The sequence below is a fragment of the Corvus cornix genome, chromosome 2, assembly GCF_000738735.6.
Source record: "Corvus cornix cornix isolate S_Up_H32 chromosome 2, ASM73873v5, whole genome shotgun sequence".
Lineage (NCBI taxonomy): Eukaryota > Metazoa > Chordata > Aves > Passeriformes > Corvidae > Corvus > Corvus cornix.
This window is the reverse complement of record NC_046333.1, coordinates 62203145-62222144: the sequence shown is the minus strand read 5'-3', so window position 1 is coordinate 62222144 and position 19000 is coordinate 62203145. Positions and strand designations below refer to the sequence as shown.

The following is a 19000-nucleotide window of genomic DNA, read 5'->3' as shown; positions in this document are numbered from 1 at the left end:
CCACACAAACAAAACTCAGCAACAGCAACAAAAAGCAAACTCCTGCTCCCACAAAGTCTCTTTTCCCCACCTTATTTTCCCCTTGATTTCTCTCCCCTTCCACTATTGTTCACCATTTGCTTTGGTACCTCTGCTGATGTCCTGACTGCAAAAGGCTTCTCAGACAAGGAAAGTTGAGACACCTCACTTCCACATTCCATATACTACTCAATATAGTTACCTCTACACCTATACCAGACTGCATATGCTATTCTATTTATCCCTGCAGTGATGGTGGCTACTACATGAGGGATGCTTTACAAAATAAAATGTGTCATCCAGGTTTAATAATAGGATTGTAAAAAAAAAAAAAAAATAACAAACAAACAAACCAAAAAAAAAAAAAACAAAAACAAAAAAAAAAAAAAACAAAAACCAAACCAGAAAAAACAAACCAAAACCCACAAAAAATTCCAGACAAACATGATGCTAAGACTAGAGACTGCTAAGGTGGGAAAAAGTAGTTATAAAATAAATAGATTTTAGTGCTTCCCAGAAACCACATGGCAATATCTTCTCCCATTGACTAAACATCACCTACACCAACATTTCTGTACGGGAATAGTAAACCCTTGGTGGCTCTGCTTCAGAAAGAGCATTAGACTTTAAATCCTCCCTGAGCACATTTATGTTTAGCAGTTTAACACAGCGCTGGAAGAGCACAACAAGGACTAGATGCATATCTACACATATATAACTTGCAAATAACTTATAAACTTTATTGATTTTGGAAGACAAGGCCAGGTATCTCAAATGTTTCCCAATTTAAAACATTCCATGCAAATGTTCGTTTATGACAGCACTAGGGGAATTAAATATGTTTATATTTGAGCTGGCAGATTTTGACTCAAAGGAAGACCTGCACCAACATCACCTCTGTAACCACCTGGAGGATAGAAAAACAACCATACAAGTAAAAAGCTGTAACTTTTCCTTGGGTTGCTTACAGTGGGAAGCCAATAGAGAGTAACTCCAGGTGCCTGTTCATCACATATCAGATATTTGCATCGGGTGGAGAGGAAGAACATCTCTTCAAAAGATGCAGGACGTAGTAGTCAGCGTTAAGAATCCTACCCATATATACCCAAATCCAGATCCTAAAGGAATTCAGCAGAAAAACTGCATTCCATGGAATTATTCTTCTGGTAAGGAAGAGAAAGAGGAGTGCCAAAACACAGGTTGCAGCAAAGGACATTGATTTCTTTTTCTTGCTCCATGAAGTTTTACTCATTTTCTCTGCCTGCTTATAAATCCAACAGCTGAAAAATCAGACCTTTCAATGGCCCACTCTCCCCTCTGACTTCACCTTTTTATGGTGTGCTTTTCTGACCTTTCACTGTAAAACCTTCTCCAGTTTGTGCCACAACTCAGAGGTCTTGTCCTTCAGACCACACTTATCAAAATAAATTCTCAGCCACAAGGAGGTAAAACCGTTGATTTGATCATCTGTTCTATTATATGACTTATATGTTCATGCAAACCATTTTGGGGTAAGCATAATAAAATATAAATATTCAATAAATATAACTATAGGGGTTATTTTGTTACATGGAAGCACATATTATCAAGTACCAATTATCATAAGCCTGAAAAGGATCCTCCACACCTATCCAGCTTCTCAAAACGGAAAAAATTAGTCTGTGGTTAAGTACAGCTCTGCCATGAGTTTGGTCTATCCAAAATATCTTTTCATAATTCCAAAGTTGTGACACTACTCTGTGCATATACAGTTACTAAAGAGACAGAAGAAACTAGACATTAGAAAACAGGAGCCCTGTCAAAAAACAAGGAAGACCAGCACTTAGTTAAGGAATGAAAGCAGCAGTCAGTCACAGAGCAAGAAAGGATAGGTGGGATTTTGTCCTGCCAGGAAAGTGGAGCTAAGAGGAAAACAAATAGCACCTGGTAGCTGAGACACTGCACACAGGAGTACATTCAGGTCCGTACTTGACAAAGGAACTCCATATGAGGCACTTGGCTACTATCCATAATCAAGTCGTAGTAAATTTCAGTGAGCCTTAAGGAAGCATCCCTGTACTGCCCCAACCTAGGACACAGTGAAAACTGAGGATGCTTGGAGGGCATTGTGTCCTGCATCATTTCAGGGGTGGTGTTGTCATACATAATCATGTAATTGTGAAAGTCCAGGAGCAGCAAAGAGATTGTTCCTTACAAAGTGAAACTTCATCAACAGGCACAATATGAGAATGGGGAAGCAGTTCTGTTTCTATTCCCTATATTCCCCTTTCCTGCTTTGTTTTACTCCCTCTCCATCTTCTGCTTAGAGATCATCTCACAGACCAAACCCAGCTGGCACTCTAGATTACTGAAAACAGTCCAGAAGTAATGCACAAATTTCCTTAAACACTGGAGATGAGGTATCAATAAAAGAAAAAGTCCCTTTTGTCCTTTGCATCTCTCCAAGAAAAGCACATCATCATTAACTACCAAACACCATGCAAGCTTTTAGCCAAAAATAGGTTGATTGATATATTATGTGTTGGCTCATCTTATCTAAGCCTCATGAAACAAACTCCTTGCTGGTTTATTTTTTTCCACTACTGGAAATATTTATATTATTTGTCATTCTTAAAAAACAAAAAAAGCTAGTACCAATACAAACAACCCAGATACACTCCCTTAAACCACCAACAAATCATTAACTGAGCACCAAGTTAATAGCTTAAGAATATAAAGTATAATGTATTGTAACAGCAGTGATAGAAAGAAAAAGATTTAAAGGGCATGGAACTATTAAAACTAGTTTTGAAAGAGCTCAATGTGAAATCAACCAGAAAATGATCATTCCACAACTATAAATACAAGTACTAAAACCAAAACAAAGTCTCTAGCTTTGTGAAAAAAAATCCATAAATTTAAAAAAAACACCCCCTAAACCATTTCGGGGGAAAGTATTTAATGCAGCTATAAAATACGGACTCTGTTTTCTTTATATTAAGTGTAGCTTTGATTGAGTTTGTGGAATTAAACACTAATGTTATTGTAAGTAAAACACAAGGAACTGGAATTTGTGTTTGGCATATAATGAAGTGAGTTGCAAAGCCAAAGGATGTGATATGCCTTTATATGGCTTACTTAGGGTTACTTTTGATGCACTGTAAAATAAAAGTGTTCCTTCTGCAAAGATACAAAACTCTTTGCAAATATACAGAGAGCTCACAATCTAATATTCTGTATACACGCACTGTGATCTGAAAGTACAGATTCACATGTATAACACTTTTGGACTTTGGATGGACATGTTTGATGTTCTCAATTACTTTGTAACAGACTGAAGGAATACATCATTTAAGTTTTTGAGAGTTTTACAGCATTTTAGATGACCTACTGCAATTGATCATGCCCATAAAATAAACTGGCAATCAGAAAGCCCAGCTTTGCCAGCTCCAACAATTTCAACCAAAAGTGTTACAATGTTTGATGTTCTGGTCAAAGTTCTAGCTCCCAAAAGTTAGCAGTTATGTGAGACCTAAAATTTCTCTGTAAAACTAACAGTGGTGAAAAACACCCCAAAACTAACAGAACACAAATGAAAACTCAAATGAGCAAACAAACAACAAAATTCAAAACAAGACCATCACTTCAAATCATGACTCAACTAGCATCTTGAAACTCAAAAGGGAAAATACTTTGAAGTATAAAGCTGCCTTATCACTTAATAATTTGCTTTTGTGTCCTGCATCTCACAACATAAACCCTCTGTAGAATAATCTGAAGACCTTTTAAGTACCTGGGACTGGTAGTTCCAGAGTACAGACAAGACATTAAATGACTCCACCTGGAGACCTCACCCTGAACGATTTCCATTTCGCCCCTTCCCCTGTCAAAGCCAACAGAACCCAAGGTCTTTGTAAACTGAGCCACCAGTTATACAGATATTGCTAATGTAATAGGACAGCAGTAGCACCCAAATTTGAGTTTCCAGAGCCTCTGGGATAGGACTAGATCAAGCTTCAAATATATAGTGGCTCTAGGGGCATACTAATGGTTCTGCCATTTGTTCAACTGTAGTAGTAAACTGAGACACTACAGTTACTCTGAAAGAGTTACTCTGAATTATTCTGTAATCTCAATCCTCTCAAAACCCTCTGCCTAGATTTCCCTGCTATATTTCCCATCAGGAATCAACAAAGCAGACAGGGCATGTGTAAAGAATCTATGTGACAGAAAACTAGTTGTAGCAAATTTCTGACTTAATGATAAAAAATCTTTAAAAGGGTAGTAAAACATACTTACTGGTGCCCAACAGTCTAAACACGTATATTAGGCAGTGGCAAGTAGAGGAGAGTTCTCTAAATTATGAAATAGCCAGCCAGTGTATCAAAGCTACTGCAATGCACCCACATTGCAATTAATATAGCTAAATGTCTGATTGCAGAGTCACTGTGGGTTGGGTGCTTGAAAAGCCAAACATAAAATGACTGGGGTTAAAATAAGGACAGCATTCACTATCAGCTGCATCAACATGACAGTGAGGACAGCAAAGAGAGAAAAGCCAAAAATCATTAAGTAACAAAGATGAAAGGAGAGCTGCAGGAGTAAAAAAGCATCTTTGGTTTGTGTGGAAATGGAACATTTCTTATGGAGACATCTTTGAACTTGATACAAATAGCAGACAAGCTGTGATGGCTCAGAAGAGCCACAGCCAATCCAGCATACAATTGTACTGTAGCTGCTCCATATACCATTCTGAAATCTGCATCTCTTCTCCTTGCTAGCTATCCAATTGCATTTTACTTTTCTGCAGGGAGAATCTAGTCTGCACCTGTTGTTACAGTTATAATTTCAATTATAATTTCAAATATAAAATGAAAAGGATAAGGATATATTGGTAGAAAGCCTACTGTGAAGATTTAATGTCTAGTGTAGATGTATTTGTGCAAACTGACATGCACTAGTACTACACTGCATGTTAGTTCACACTGTATGTGGGACTTTATGAATCTAAGTGGTCCTGGAATGACTCTGTGAAATCAAATTGGTTACCAACAGGTTTGTAGAGGAGATTATACTTAAGCGGTTTCTCTTTTTGGTTTAAGGATATACAAGTGATCGTATTATCACTGCAAGTAATGATGTAGAGTATTCTGTAGGCAAAGAGTATTCCTACCTAGTTCATCAGCATGCCATGGTGAAAGACTGGAACAGAGGCCATTATCACATAAAGATCCGAACCTCTCACTGTGATACACCCAAATAGCCCCATACTGGGAGCTGTAACACTTGGAAAGAGTGATCAGAGAGATCACAGGAACAGCTTTCTCCTGTGCCTTCACATAAGGACCTGCTTTACAAAAAATCACTAACAGCACTAATAGGGAATCAAGGACCTGCTGAGTACATTTCAACTGCTCTTCAGTGCTTTGATGCTGAGCACTTCCTGCAGAAAAAAGGAGGAAGTATGCTGATAAGATGAATACATCTCACTACCCTCTGCACATAACCAAGTGGCACTAAAAAAAAAAAGAAAAGTAAAAAAAAGAGAACTAAATTCCCTTTGGCTGAGAGGTCTGGCACATATGATCTGAACTCAATCTCAACAGCAATTAGTTTCCACACAGAGGTTGGAAGGGACCTCTGGATATCATCTTGTCCAAACCCCCACTCAAGCAGGGTCACCTAGAGCTGACTGCTCAGGACCACATCCAGATGGCTTCTAAGTATCTCTAAGGAGAGAGATCCCCAGGGCAACCTGTGTGACCACCCAATCACCCTCGCAGTAAGAAAAGTTTTTCCTGGTGTTCAGGGGGAACCTCATGTGTTTCAGTGTGTGCCCATTGCCTCTGGCCCTGTCACTGGGCACCACTGAAAATAGTCTGGATCTATCCTCTTCCCTCCCTCCCTTCAGGTGTTTTCATATTTTGATACAATCCCCAAGCCTTCCCTTTTCTAACAGACATCTCAACAATCTTTCTTAAAGCTGGGTGTAAGCCAACACACATTTCTGCTACCTACACACATATACCTATTTGGAAGTAAACTGGGAGCAATTCATTTAGTATTTCATCCAACCAACATGATCATGACCCATACTGGGGATTTTGCTAGCTTATCTGCAAGACCCTTGGCAATTCAGACTGGGTAGATACTGGGTTTTAGGTATAAATACGCTTAAAGGGAACGAATTCATTTGTTAGATTGCTTACGTGCAAATGTGAATATTGCCATTTCAACTAGTTCCACTTGCTAAACTTAGCAGAATATAACTACATGTCTTTCACACAAAGTTATCCTAAAATGTGTGTTAGTACATGGTGAGGAAGAGGTATCACATGATAAAGTACCTACCAAAGGTCTTGACCCTGTGACCAAAATGTCTATCGAGATACCTATGGCAAGACAGAGTTTTCCAATTGAAAATATTTCAGCTAATAGCTGAATCTAATATTTTGTTGGTGGAAGAGAAATATGACTATACAGCCTTTAAGTTGCAAAGACAATTTTCCAAATATTGGTTTCATGAATCATTGCTAGTATCGCTGCCTGCCTTTGCTCACAATTGCGCAGGCCTCTGAAACGCAGATCTCAACCCCTTGTATGCTGCTTCATAGCATTCTATCAGTGTCTTCTATGAGGTGTTAAAAATACCCCACAACTCTTCTGAAATGGTTTCCAGTTCTTTAAATGAAGTAAACTCAACCAGAAGCCTGGAAAGAGTTTGTGTTTGGAGTTTGATTACAGTTTAACCCCAGTAAATTTAAACCGATTTAGTTAGCAAGACATTTACAAATAAGCGCTAATTCAGTTATGAACTGGGATTTTTTTCTGTGTACTCTACAGCACCTTGAAGCAAATTTGAACTAATACAAAAGTGGCCATTCCCAAACTAAACATCCACTATCTGAATCCCAAATTTAAAGCTGATTAGAGTTCAACTAATGTCACAGTCTTTCAAAAGCATGGCTTTCCTTCCCCCGCCTTAAACTACTCGTTGGATGAATCCATTCTTCTTTATCTTTGATTCCATAAATTCAGTCAAGTTACTATTTGAATTTACAAAAGCACTTAATGTTAACAGATGTAGTTTTGTGTGTCTCACTAGGAAAACGCTGCCTCTTGAGGCAAAGACAAACAGCATGACAGATGTCCAGAGAAGTCTAACAACGAATTTCTGTGGCAGTCTACAGACAAGCTCTCTCCACTCTCCAAACTTAGCAGAAATCTTGGTGCACTAAATTGGTCATAATTGGACTCAGTCATTTACACCTCTGGCTTCATCGCCATTGATGGAGCTCTGTTTGTATTCTGAGACTGAGTATGACCTACTGAAGATATAACTTTAAAAGTTGGCCTCACCACACTTTGAACTATATGCTATGTAGAAAGCGCAAGTGTTTTTCAGGAAGCCCCAGACTTCCCACAGGAATACCAACCCAAATTCTGCATGAGCAGCTCCTGCCTGGGAGGTGAAGGATTAGCTTATACCAGTGCAGCTGATTCTACTCAGGGCTGGTACATCATCTTACTTAGCCACAAGCACAGAAACACAGAACAGACAAGCATTTCAACATTTCTGGCTAGGGGATCTTGCCCTCAACACACATACTGATGCTTGTACATGGTCTCCTGGCTGTCTATACTGCTGTCCATCTGTTGGGATGGCATGACGCCAGTTAACAAGGTAGCACGCCAGCCTCACTAGCACAAAGGTGCCAAATAAAGATAGGTTCTTTTAAATGCACTGCTTTCAGAAGACAGCAAGAGCCACGTCCCCACTAAAGAAAAACAGCAAGAAGCTTCTACTCATCCCCAGAGCTACTACAGTTATTTTAGGTTTGATCTCCCCTTTATTTTCAATATTCAAGCACCTTTCTAAACATGGAAGTCTGAACAAAGTTGTTAAATATCAGAGATTGCCAGGCAAAGCAGGCAGTATTTTAACAGACTCGCTGGTGAGACCATTGCACGCCTGCAGGAGGTCCTATCCCTCCATCTAGTCACCCACTAAAATCCTTAGGAAAGAGCTTTCCCATCTAAATCTGCACATTCCTTCACTGTTTTCTTTCTAATTGACTCTACTCCTCCATATTTTAAAAGCAGCTCTTCTCATAGAACAAAACCATGATTTTTCAAACACTGATTAGCCTCTTAAACAGAACCAGAGTTCTTGCTGTTGGTAAGTATTTAGGAAAGCCTTCACATCCAGTAGTACTCATTTAACTTCAACTTTAATGTGAGCTTGAAAATTACAGAAATAGCTCAAGAATCTGTGATATCATTGTATTCATAAAAGTAGACCTTTCCCTATAAGTACTAATTTAGAGGTCTGGAGAAATGAAGATTCCCTTTCTTTGGAAGTTCACATGTACTTGCGAACCACACGGCCTCAGTTCCCCGAGATCAGCAAGTCTGCAGAGAGCCATAATAGACAGGGTTTAAGAAGCCAGACAGTTTGCCAGCTCTAGGCATTACTGAGCACTCTGGAAATACTGGAAATTATCTCCTGTAAAGTTTTACACCCGAGCTGTATTTGCCATATAAAAAGAGCTGGCCAAAATTAGAGTTGGGTAGAGGGGCAGAAAAGGAATTTATGTAATAAATATTGTTGAAAAGAAGCAGGGAAATGGAAAAGACAGTTAAGGCCTAAACAAAGCCAACAGAAACAACATGAACTGATCCCTCCTGGGTTAATATTCAAGCCATCATAAAGATACTCCAGCAGCCACAGAAAATTACAGAAAAGTTGGTTTTCCTTTAAGAAGAAAAGCTCAGACAAAGCTACCTGTACACCTCCAAATGTCTTTCCACAGGAGTTACTTCTCTGAGCATCACATACTGAGCTTACTGGTGAGTAGAGATTTAATGAGCATGGGCACCCTTCTTGTTCTTACACAAGCCCTGAGTCCATGCTCCCCAGCCACCTCACAAATGGCACTGTGAAGGGACAGAAACAGAGGAAGGTGTGTCTCACAAAACAGTTGACTGACAAGCCGAGGGTTCTGCCTGCCTCTATCTGTATCAAGTCCCTAGAAACACTACATGAACAGGATAGAGTCATTCATCCTTTTCTGAAGTCAGCACAGTAGTGGAGCCATTTCTTCTCAGGCCAGTTTAGCCCAGCTATTTAGCTGCTCTGTCACTCAGACCCCACTGCTTTTGATACTGGCACATTGCTGGATTGGGCTCAGATAGAGACCATGGTATATGCTTCATGACTCCAAAGCCAAAGAACAAGTTCCACCCTACCCTTTCCTTCCTCTCACAGAGATTCTGCCCTAAGAGCAAAAACAAAAGATCTGGCTCTTAGCCTTTAGTGCAGTTTGTCACTAGCAGCCCCAGACAGGTGTCATACACAGAAGCATCATTTTTGACAGCAATAGAGTATGTGCTGGTGGGGGGAAACACAAGGCGTGGAGACAGGCAGATCTGGGAGAGGTGTGTGATAGTAAACACAGCCAGCATGAAGGTAACCGTCTGCTGGGAGGGTATTCTGACATGTAAAATATTGAGCAAGCATGAATGAAATACAGCAAACCCCACCTGAGCACCAGACACAATCAAATCTGACCCCCTTAAAATTTTTATTTGAGTTAATGTTACCTTGTAATAACCTTTCACTGCTCTCTGTAAAGATAACAGGTGTCATTAAAACAGCTGTCACCGTGCCAATCTTCCCTGAGACACCTATTTATTTGGATCTTTCAAGAGAAACATAAATGAAATCAGTCATTCTATATTAGAGGGTTCCCAGGGACAGTTAGTTGATTGGCATCTCATACTAGTGGGCAAGTCACCACAAGACTCTTGTAGAAGACAGCATTTTCCCTGAAGTCTTGATGCTTTAACATCTGACAGGAATGTGTATATACATATGGATTGATTTTTTTTCTTATTTTTTCTTTTTTTTTTCTTTTTTTTTTTTTTTTGATGAATGATATTCTGTGAAATATCAGAGAGAAAAATGTCAGACATACCTTGCATAGCAATCGAGGACTAATGAAGATCCAGGTATTAAATCAATTAAGAAGTATCAAAAGCTACCTAATCATCAAGGAACAAAATTGGCACCACAATATGTAGTGAGTATGGGAAAGCCTAATTTACTAAACATACCCTGCAGTCACATAATTGCATGTAATTTTACCAGCATAATTAACTAATTTAATTACCACTTCTCAAGTGCATCAATTATTGACATTACAGAGTTTTCAGACAGCAGAATTACTGTGTGGTACATTCAGAGAATGCAAAATGCTTTGTACGCCTATTTTCCAGTCACAGTCAACAACTGAGGGAACACAAGCAGCAAAAGCAGAAGGAATTACAAGTTCACCACACGGAGCACAGTTTAGCTGTCAGGTTTAAGAGATGAACTAGACAAAACCATGCTTATGTGGGACTGAAAAGTCAACAACAAATAACTGGAGAGACCAAGAAGACAAAATGTAAGCATGGTACTAAACCAGACAACTCTTATTTCTGAACAGTAAGGTCTAGATTAAATTAAATCTACCCAGGAGGGAATAAGTTCTTTGAGATCTACTAGCCACCCTTATCTCTTAACCAAGGGCTTGATCTTACAGTAATATCTGCACGGATGTACAGGTGCACCCAGCTCCATTGGCCTCACTAAAAAGCCATAAAGGTGTTAGGTCTGTCTGCACAAGTCTCAAAGCAGAATCAGAGCCCAGAGAGACTCAGACTAGGATGCGATAAGAAACAGTGTGTGCTTGAAAAAAAACCAAGATGGGCCAGGGGGGGTTGTGTGTGAAACTACAAAGATAAAGTATGGATGCATTCTTATTAATTAAAATGTAGCTTTGCCATGTGGGATCATTACTCAGACTTGAAGAACTATTGATCCCCTGCTTAATGTTTAGACACTTTATGTAAATCTTTGCATAAAACCCTTTTGTTTCAGCAATGAGCTTTTCAAAGTCAAGAGAGATGTCAGCATCTGCTCCCTATGGAGTCTTAAGAGTCGGTGTCAGTAAAAAATGGGCAGCGTCAGTGAAAATTATGCCCTGTGTCAGTAAATTTGTTAACAGGATGGTTGGAAACCCTGGGAGCTGTGGTGTCATTTTCTTCTCCCATTGCCCTCTTGTACTTGACCTTTGCACAGCTGTTTCACAGTATCTGGAGATGGCTGAACTGTGAAATAGTGATTACAGGAAAGGGGGCATTTTAATGAGAAAATACAACCTAGAACAAGAAGAGGGCATTCTTTCAAATGCCAGTTGAGATCTGTAAAGTCTTTTTTGTCTTTCAGATTCAATTAAGAACAATCACGACAACTCCCCTTTTAAAATCTAATGCCAATATTAAGTTACCCTTCTTAAGGTCATGAAAGCTTACTGGATTCATTGTGGTGATTATAACAAGCAAGCAGAGACACTTTGTTAAAATAAAAGCCCAACTAAATCATCAATAGCCAGAAGAACCAATCGAAGACTGTTCCTCCCACAAGTAGCTCTGCAGGGATGGTGCTATAAACCTGTTGCAGTCTGTCCCTGTGAGGGCCTTTTGTGGATGCAGCTCAGGAAAAACTTACGTATGTGTTTAAATTTAAGCAATGGTTTAAGCTGCACCACTTGCTTGAAGTATAGCAGACAAGTACATATTTTACTAGAGATAATCAAACTGGCCTGGTGCACGTGGCAGTAATGAAATTTCCTGCATCCTCCTAAAGCACAAGAGATTCCTTGAATCTTCTTCAAAGGTTTCTATGCAACAGCAAGACAAAGCCTAATCCTATCTGGACTCCTCACTCAAAACCACAACATGAAAAATCAAGACAGTGAGAAAAAGCACATGTTGTGATCACAGGCAGCAGAAGGAAAAGAATGGAGGAGAAAGGGGACCACAACTTTTTCATGCTAAGAGACGACTTTTTGTAAGCAAACCTGATGAATGATGCTCTTCATGCTGCTCGTTCTGCAGGCTGCTCTCTGTACACCTGCCACATGGCTGCTATCAGTAAAAGCAATTCCAGTAATGACATTGATGTGTGAGGGGCCTGCTCCTGTGAGACGCCAGGCCTAAAACATTATTCATTGAAGTTGTAAGTGGGTGGTGGAACTTAACCAGTCAGCTGAATTAGTTCATATAAATGAGCATAAACAGACAGCAAAAAGAGTAGATGAGTCAATAGCAACAGGAAGGAAAAAAAGATAAAATACAAAAATCCTCTTCATACACTGTCAGCCCTAGCAGGGATTGCCACACTACTCCAGCCTTCAAATGTCCTCTCAAGGGACTGCAAAAACTTGAAAAAGTTTTGGGGTTTTTTTTTAAAAAGAGTTGTGTTTTTGTCAAACACCAACAAGAGTTACCCATCTGGGGTGTATGCGTGCTACTGTACGTACTTAGCAGCCTGAAATACAAATTATTAATAAGGTAAGTTATGCATTACACAAACATCCCTCTTTCTGATTGAAAAGACTTACATCGAACAAACTACTAAAAATCATCATCCCACACACATGCCATACACCCTGCAAATGTTGTGGCCTGTCATACATTATTTGTGCCGTCACTGATCTCAGACTCTGTCAAGATGGAAAAGTTTGGGGTTGATCACAAAAAGGGCTCTAACTTGTTTCCCTCACAGCTTGCAAACAGAGCTGCTTACTCTCCTATTTCACAGAAACTAAGGAGTGAAAGCGGAATCAGACATTCATGCTCATCAGTGCTGTAGCATCTCTCTACCTGGAGATCAGACAGATGAACTGGAGAGAATAAGATGTTTCCTAAGTTGTTCTTCCCAAGACTTTACTTGAAAAGCTTTTGTCAGCCTCTCTTCTCAAACAAATTAATTTGGATGAATGCTTCTTACATATTCCATTACCCTTTGATAGAGCCTGGAAGTTTGGTGACCTTTCTAGGAGAACCTTACTGCCATTGGTAATGGAAATCCCTAACTCACCCAGATACTATCACCTCCAATGATGCCATGATGATTTTTTGCCCTTTTTTACGTATACTTTTTATATACCCTTTTATATAGCTTTTATGTATCCCCAGTGCTTTTAGCATGCATACTTGTAATTCCTTAAGTCTGATAACTTAGCTTAGACCCAATATGCTGTTAAGCCAGGAGACCAAACATCCTGGAGGCCTCGCAGCTGGAGGCCAGAAAGCCCTATGCCATCCTGAGAAACCAAGGCCTTTTCTAGAACACATCCTGTAAATTAAGACAGGCCCATCCAGGGGGTATTCCTTGGGATGGGGGGGTTCATTCGAGCCTCTCATTGGGGAATCTTTGATAGATCTGCTAATTTGCAAGGTCTGTAAATTGGATACGGGATCTATTGTTGGGGTGCATTTCGGGGTGCATTTGAGTGTGCATTTTGGCGCATTCCACCTGGATGAAGTGGTGCACCTAAAGCATCCTTAAATAAATACCGAGGTAAAAACGCCTTTTCCCTTTTAACCATGTTTGGTTCTTAATTTTAAGAGCAGAGAAAGGCAACACCAAGGTATCACCAAGGTTAAATAATCTTCAGCCTTAATTCTGAGTCTGGTAATTTGGACAAAACAGCTTTTCTCCTCTGCTGCATTCCCATGATTTCAAGATGCTTCAGTACCACTTCAACATGGAATGCAGCACTGCAGATACAGATGGGAACAAAGCAAGAAGGGCAGCACAACATTATAAAAGGTGCATGACCAAGAATAGCTAACCATCTGGTTCTCCTCACTGGCATTCACAGGATGCTGGTTTTCTCTTGCTATTGTAAGAGGAGTGAAAACAAGTTGAACCTCCTCTATTACCACATATTTGTAAACCAGTATGCAAAAGTTGCCCTAAAGGGTAGCACATCTGGCTAATGCCTCAGTACCACCCTAATTGATAACACAGAAAATCTGTTGTGAGCTGCTCTGGATCTCTTACATAGCTGGACTTCAGTGTACTTGCCATCCATTCACCACACAAGGCCGAGAAAGCAGCAACCTGCACACCCAGTCTATTACCAACACACAGTAGAAGGCAAGGAGGGGCAGAACTGAGCCTGAAATCTCTGTCTGACCCCTTCAACTAAGCCAAGTCAACATGGAAGTCCCAGCAAGATAAGCATCAATTATTAACTAATTCTGTCAGATCTACATTAGGGAGAGGGAAAGGAAAATCATCAAAGTCAATATAATTCAGTAAATGTAAGGAGGGGGGGAAGTTCTCTGTGTCCCACAGAGTACCTTCCTCCCATACAACGTATCGTTTTGGCAGATGAGAAAGAATAGGAACAGAATTCAGAACCAGTGTTCCTTACATACAAGTGAGCAGGGCTCCATCACACCTGCTACATTTTTACAGCACATGAAACCATTTGCCTTTCCACTTGGTGCTCATCTAGGGTCAGCTTAAAAAAAGGTGAATACAATTAGGCCTGAATTCACCCAGCAGGAAAAACCAAAATATGAGGGAAAGATGACAACAACTGGCAAGAGTTTAAGAATATCTTGTATTAGATACCTCAAAAGCCACTGTGTAATGATTCAAAATAGAATCACACTGGTTACTGAATTGCAGCCAGGCTTTCAATGGAAATGAAAGCATCTGCAACTTTTCAAAAGCCTATAACAAATGGAAGAAAGAGGAAGGTGAAAATGGTAAGTAGAAAACAGAAGTTAGGCATTGTAGAAAATGGAGAAGGGAAACAAAAAGACAATACCAATACCCAACAGAGCCAAAGGACTAAAACAAATATTTTGAAGTTCATTAGGAACAGAAGGACCTTTCACAATGACAGTAATCTATTACTGGATGAAAAAAGTTGTCTTGTGAGCAATAATAGCAAAAAGACGTAAATCCTAAAAAAAAGCCAGGTGATCTAACACTGCTAAACAAACCAAAACCAAAATTCCCAAATACGCCCTGCATGCCAGAGAAAGATCATGGTCCTTCCAATGTCTAGTTAAAATAGAACAATAAAGCAAGATTTAACTTGTAGAGTATTGTAAATGGGAGCTAAAATGGAAGACTTAGTATCTAAATCCAACAAAGGCAAAATATAATTGAAAGGCAAATTAAAGCTTGAAAGATGCAGAAAATAAACCTCAAATAAACCTGAGATTCTTATTTTGAACTTTGCAAGTATCTAACCCACTGGCTAGTTCGCTGCTTAACAAATGCTTCACCATTCACATCCCCGGCTCTCATGGACTAGCATGACCCAGGGAGAGATTACAGTGCACATGCTGATTTATACTGGCAGGAAATTTGGCCCTCCGGGTTTTGGGAAGAACTGTGTTTTATTCCTATTTTTGTTCTCTTAAAAAGATGAAAGAGCAGAAGAATTCAGAAGCTGTTCCAAAGGTGCAGGTGCTCTGCGCCGTTCTGCTGGGAGGTGGGCAATATTGGCAGAACCTCCTCACCACTGCTACATCAATACCACACCTTGGCTCATCAACCAGTGAGACCAGCTGCAGGAGAGACAGTTAGGAAGCTTCCTTTTACACTAGTCCAGACATTTCCTTTCCACTACCAATTAACTACCCACAACACAGGAAAGCTTATCAGCAACATCAAAGAATGCATTCCTTACTAACACACACGGTATGGCAGATAACGTCTCTGGCTGCATCAGATTTTCTAATTAAGCATGTGGGAATGGGGGAAAAAGGGGGCGGGGGGGAGGCTGAAGAAAAAAATCAAGCAGAGCACACTGTGTGTGTTGTTAGCAGTCAGTACTGTAAACTGAAATACAGGTGCCATTAGCAATCTGCTGTCTGCTGAGCTGCACTGCTCTGAGGCCTCACTTCCAGCGCGTCTTTTTTTGTCTCTGTCTCAGAGAGCAATGCAGAGAAGACACCTTCAGTGCAGCAAGGTGAAGAAATAGCGCAGTGATTTTACTTTTGCCTTATACATCTACTGTCTCACAGCAAAAAAAAAAAGAGAACAGATACTGATTTCATTAAAAGACCATGTTGCTTTAAAAAACAAAAGCCAAATGGAAGAAGCAAATAACTAAAATGTAATAGGTTGAATTGTCTATTAAAACAGTTGAACAAATAATTCACTGTAAGATTTTATTAGCTTAATTCAGCTCTCCAATCCCCTGTTCTAAAATTCACTTGAAAGTATTCAACTGAATTGAGAGTAAATCTATTTCAACTCTCCTGAAGGGCAAGCACAGTTGAATATTTTCTTTTTAAGCTCCATGAGAGTTAATTGAGACTATTTACACTCTTTTTTGTTTCCTGAGTGAAAGAACACACATGCAGTTTCAGCACAAATAATTGTGCATATAGTTTAAAAAATTGGTGTCTTTACATATTTGTGGTGGCAAAACTTGACAGCAAGAGTATTTACAGGAAGCAAACACAATGAAGACATTTCTACAGATGAAGCAAATTAATTTTCAGATTGAACATTCCCAAAAACATTGTCCAGCTACAGACAGATCATTATGCTGAAGTATGAACTGTGAAAAATTAATGACAGAAAATATGCAGTGCCTACTTTGCAAACCTCAAATCGGATAAATCACCTTAGGTCTCATGGTTGTAGTAGCTGCATTAATTGCTCAAGATCTGGTTCCTAGATAAACTTCTCTGCATGGAAAACAAGTCTTTGTTTCATTATTAAATCCTAATGCGAACTGATGGTGCTATGCAAAACAATATTCTCTTGAAATTCCAGCAGCAGCTCAGTTGAGTTCAGCTTGGAACTGGAAACCTGCATTGTTCTGGTTTAGATACAGGAACCTGTCACATGCTGCTTTTTGTTGCCTGTAAAAAAGAGTTAATATTTGGCTAATATGTTTATCTTTGCATAACATTACTGTCTATGTGCAGGAAAGAAAGAAACAGCTGTTGCAAGCCTAACCCTTACTCATTAATCTTTCATCATCTTGGGACTTCCAGCATTGTATTTTGTATTACAGCATCAGCTTTCTATTCAGCAGTGGTATCTGAGAGCAAATTCCTGACAAAACTGCCATTTTCACTTGCCAGGTCCACTTGTACTTAACCTGGACACTGAGGGCTCACACACCCCATCACCCAGCAGAGGCTGGGGCACGAGGTAAGTGGTATTTCTACCTTACCAAGGCTTGCAGAATCTGTTTGCTGGCAGCTGCTTGTTTCAAGGGGAACAGGAGGCCTCCCAGTGCAATATTTCCTTCTGGTAGCACAAGGAGCAATTTCAGCTCCCTTTCTTCAAACTGATGTTCTGAGTTCTACTCTGACTTAACCACTTGGCAAAAATTCTGAACCTTGGAGTGCCCAGGTAACACCCAGAAACTTACAGATTCAGCAGCAGAGGACTATCTCCTCCTCCTCCTGTTGCAATGGTCTCATAGTTGGCTGATTTTCTTCCCAGCCTCCTTTTGGATGTATGCCCAAATCCACAGATGTGCACAGGAGGTAGATGGCACTAGAGGTGCCCTTAAGCACCTCAGCTGTTACTTCACACTGCCTCCCAGGTGTTATTAGCAGAAAACATGCATTGTAGAAACCACAGTAGGATTGTCTTTATACCATCCTTGTTTTAAATCTTTATGAATTCTCAGGAAACAGAGCCAATGGGTATTAGGGAGTCAGAGCTCTATGGCTTTCTCCTCCCCCCTCCCCCCCCCAATTAGACTGTATTTTTATAACCATGCAGTAAAGCATACCTTGGTCTTAGAAAGCTGTTTGTAGTGTGTCAACTTTATCTGCTGTAGTAAAGTCACCACTCTGGCCAGTAAACACAGCTTTGCCCAGCTGACCAGGTAGCATCATGCACATCTTGGCTCTGCCTTCTGCCACCTGTCTTTGGGCACTCAGGCCACAGGCACCAGATGGGAAAGAGTGCCCTATGTAGCCACACCTATGCTGCAGACAAACTCCATCCAGCGCCTTATGGACTGTCTTTAAGCAATTCTGGATGGGTCCATGCCCCACCCACCACTGTTGCACTGACTTACGTATGAAATAAATACAGTGAGAGAATTTAATTCCTCACACCATGTGCTCATGCTAGGGAAGGAGTTGTGGTATTACTGATGAGGTTCCTCACCACCATTACACGTACACACTACTACAAGTATAACCTGGACCACATTTAAGAATAGTGCAAGCTAGTCAGGACAAGAATAATTCAGTATGTTTTCTTCCAGAAGAAGAAAGCCGGTAGAAACTTTGGTCATTTCATAGTACGCTTTACAAATTATTTGTGCAAGCATGCACGCAGAACACTCACCAGCACTGGGTGTGGGGGAATTGCTAATTCACGTAGCACTTGTATCAATAGAACTGAGAATAAGACTGAACTCATAAAATAGATAACATGGTCCTGTCCAGAGGTTAATATCTGTACTAACTTTTATTTGGTTTACTCATGTCCTCCATGCCATTTTTCCTTCTGGTCATCAGCTTCACAAGAATCAAAGGGCATTCTTACCTAGCACAGTAAAGGCAACCTAATTTTCACACTAAAAACCGAATAGAAAAAAAAAGCTCCAATATCTTGTTATTATTTGTACAAGGTGTGTTACTCATGCTTACCTCATCTGACTTTAATAGGTTGCCTTCATACTCCCTTCACGGAGTTACAAATTCTCATGTTAAACACGGAAGCTCCTGACAGCTCTCTCTTTCCTAGGGCAAGATTGCTCAACTAACAATAACTAAGATACCTTTTGACAAGTGCAGCTAAGAGCCAGCAAAGCTTAGTCAATCTGCATCAGCCTGTCTTGGCACCTTTCTTTCAGCTTCATATCTAAACACTGGATGCCAAAGTCTCTAGCAATGATTATAGAAAACTATAAAAAGGGAAATGAATGCAAAAGCAGAAATCATATTAATCAGTTGAAGGAAAATACTTTTCCAACTACAATTGTGGCTGAAACCCATAAATTAGATGACTGGAGTAATAAGACATGTGAAATGGCTTTTAAGTCCACTACCAGCTCCATGCAATAAATTTCAAATGACATCCAGGCTTTTAGTGGAGGGGATGATTTATTACAGTCTGCAGGAAGAGAGCTTTCATGGATTATCTCTAAAGTGGCAAAAC

The 19000-nt window shown here is 39.9% G+C and overlaps 1 long non-coding RNA gene across 1 annotated transcript in view; it reads right to left on the bottom strand.

Moving 5' to 3' along the window:
* Positions 1-17142, bottom strand: part of LOC109145062 — a 72372-nt gene extending 55230 nt beyond the window's left edge. The window contains exon 1 of the long non-coding RNA XR_002046209.1: positions 17049-17142. This is a non-coding gene — a long non-coding RNA (uncharacterized LOC109145062). The remainder of the gene's footprint in view (positions 1-17048) is intronic.
* Positions 17143-19000: the final 1858 nt, after the last annotated feature.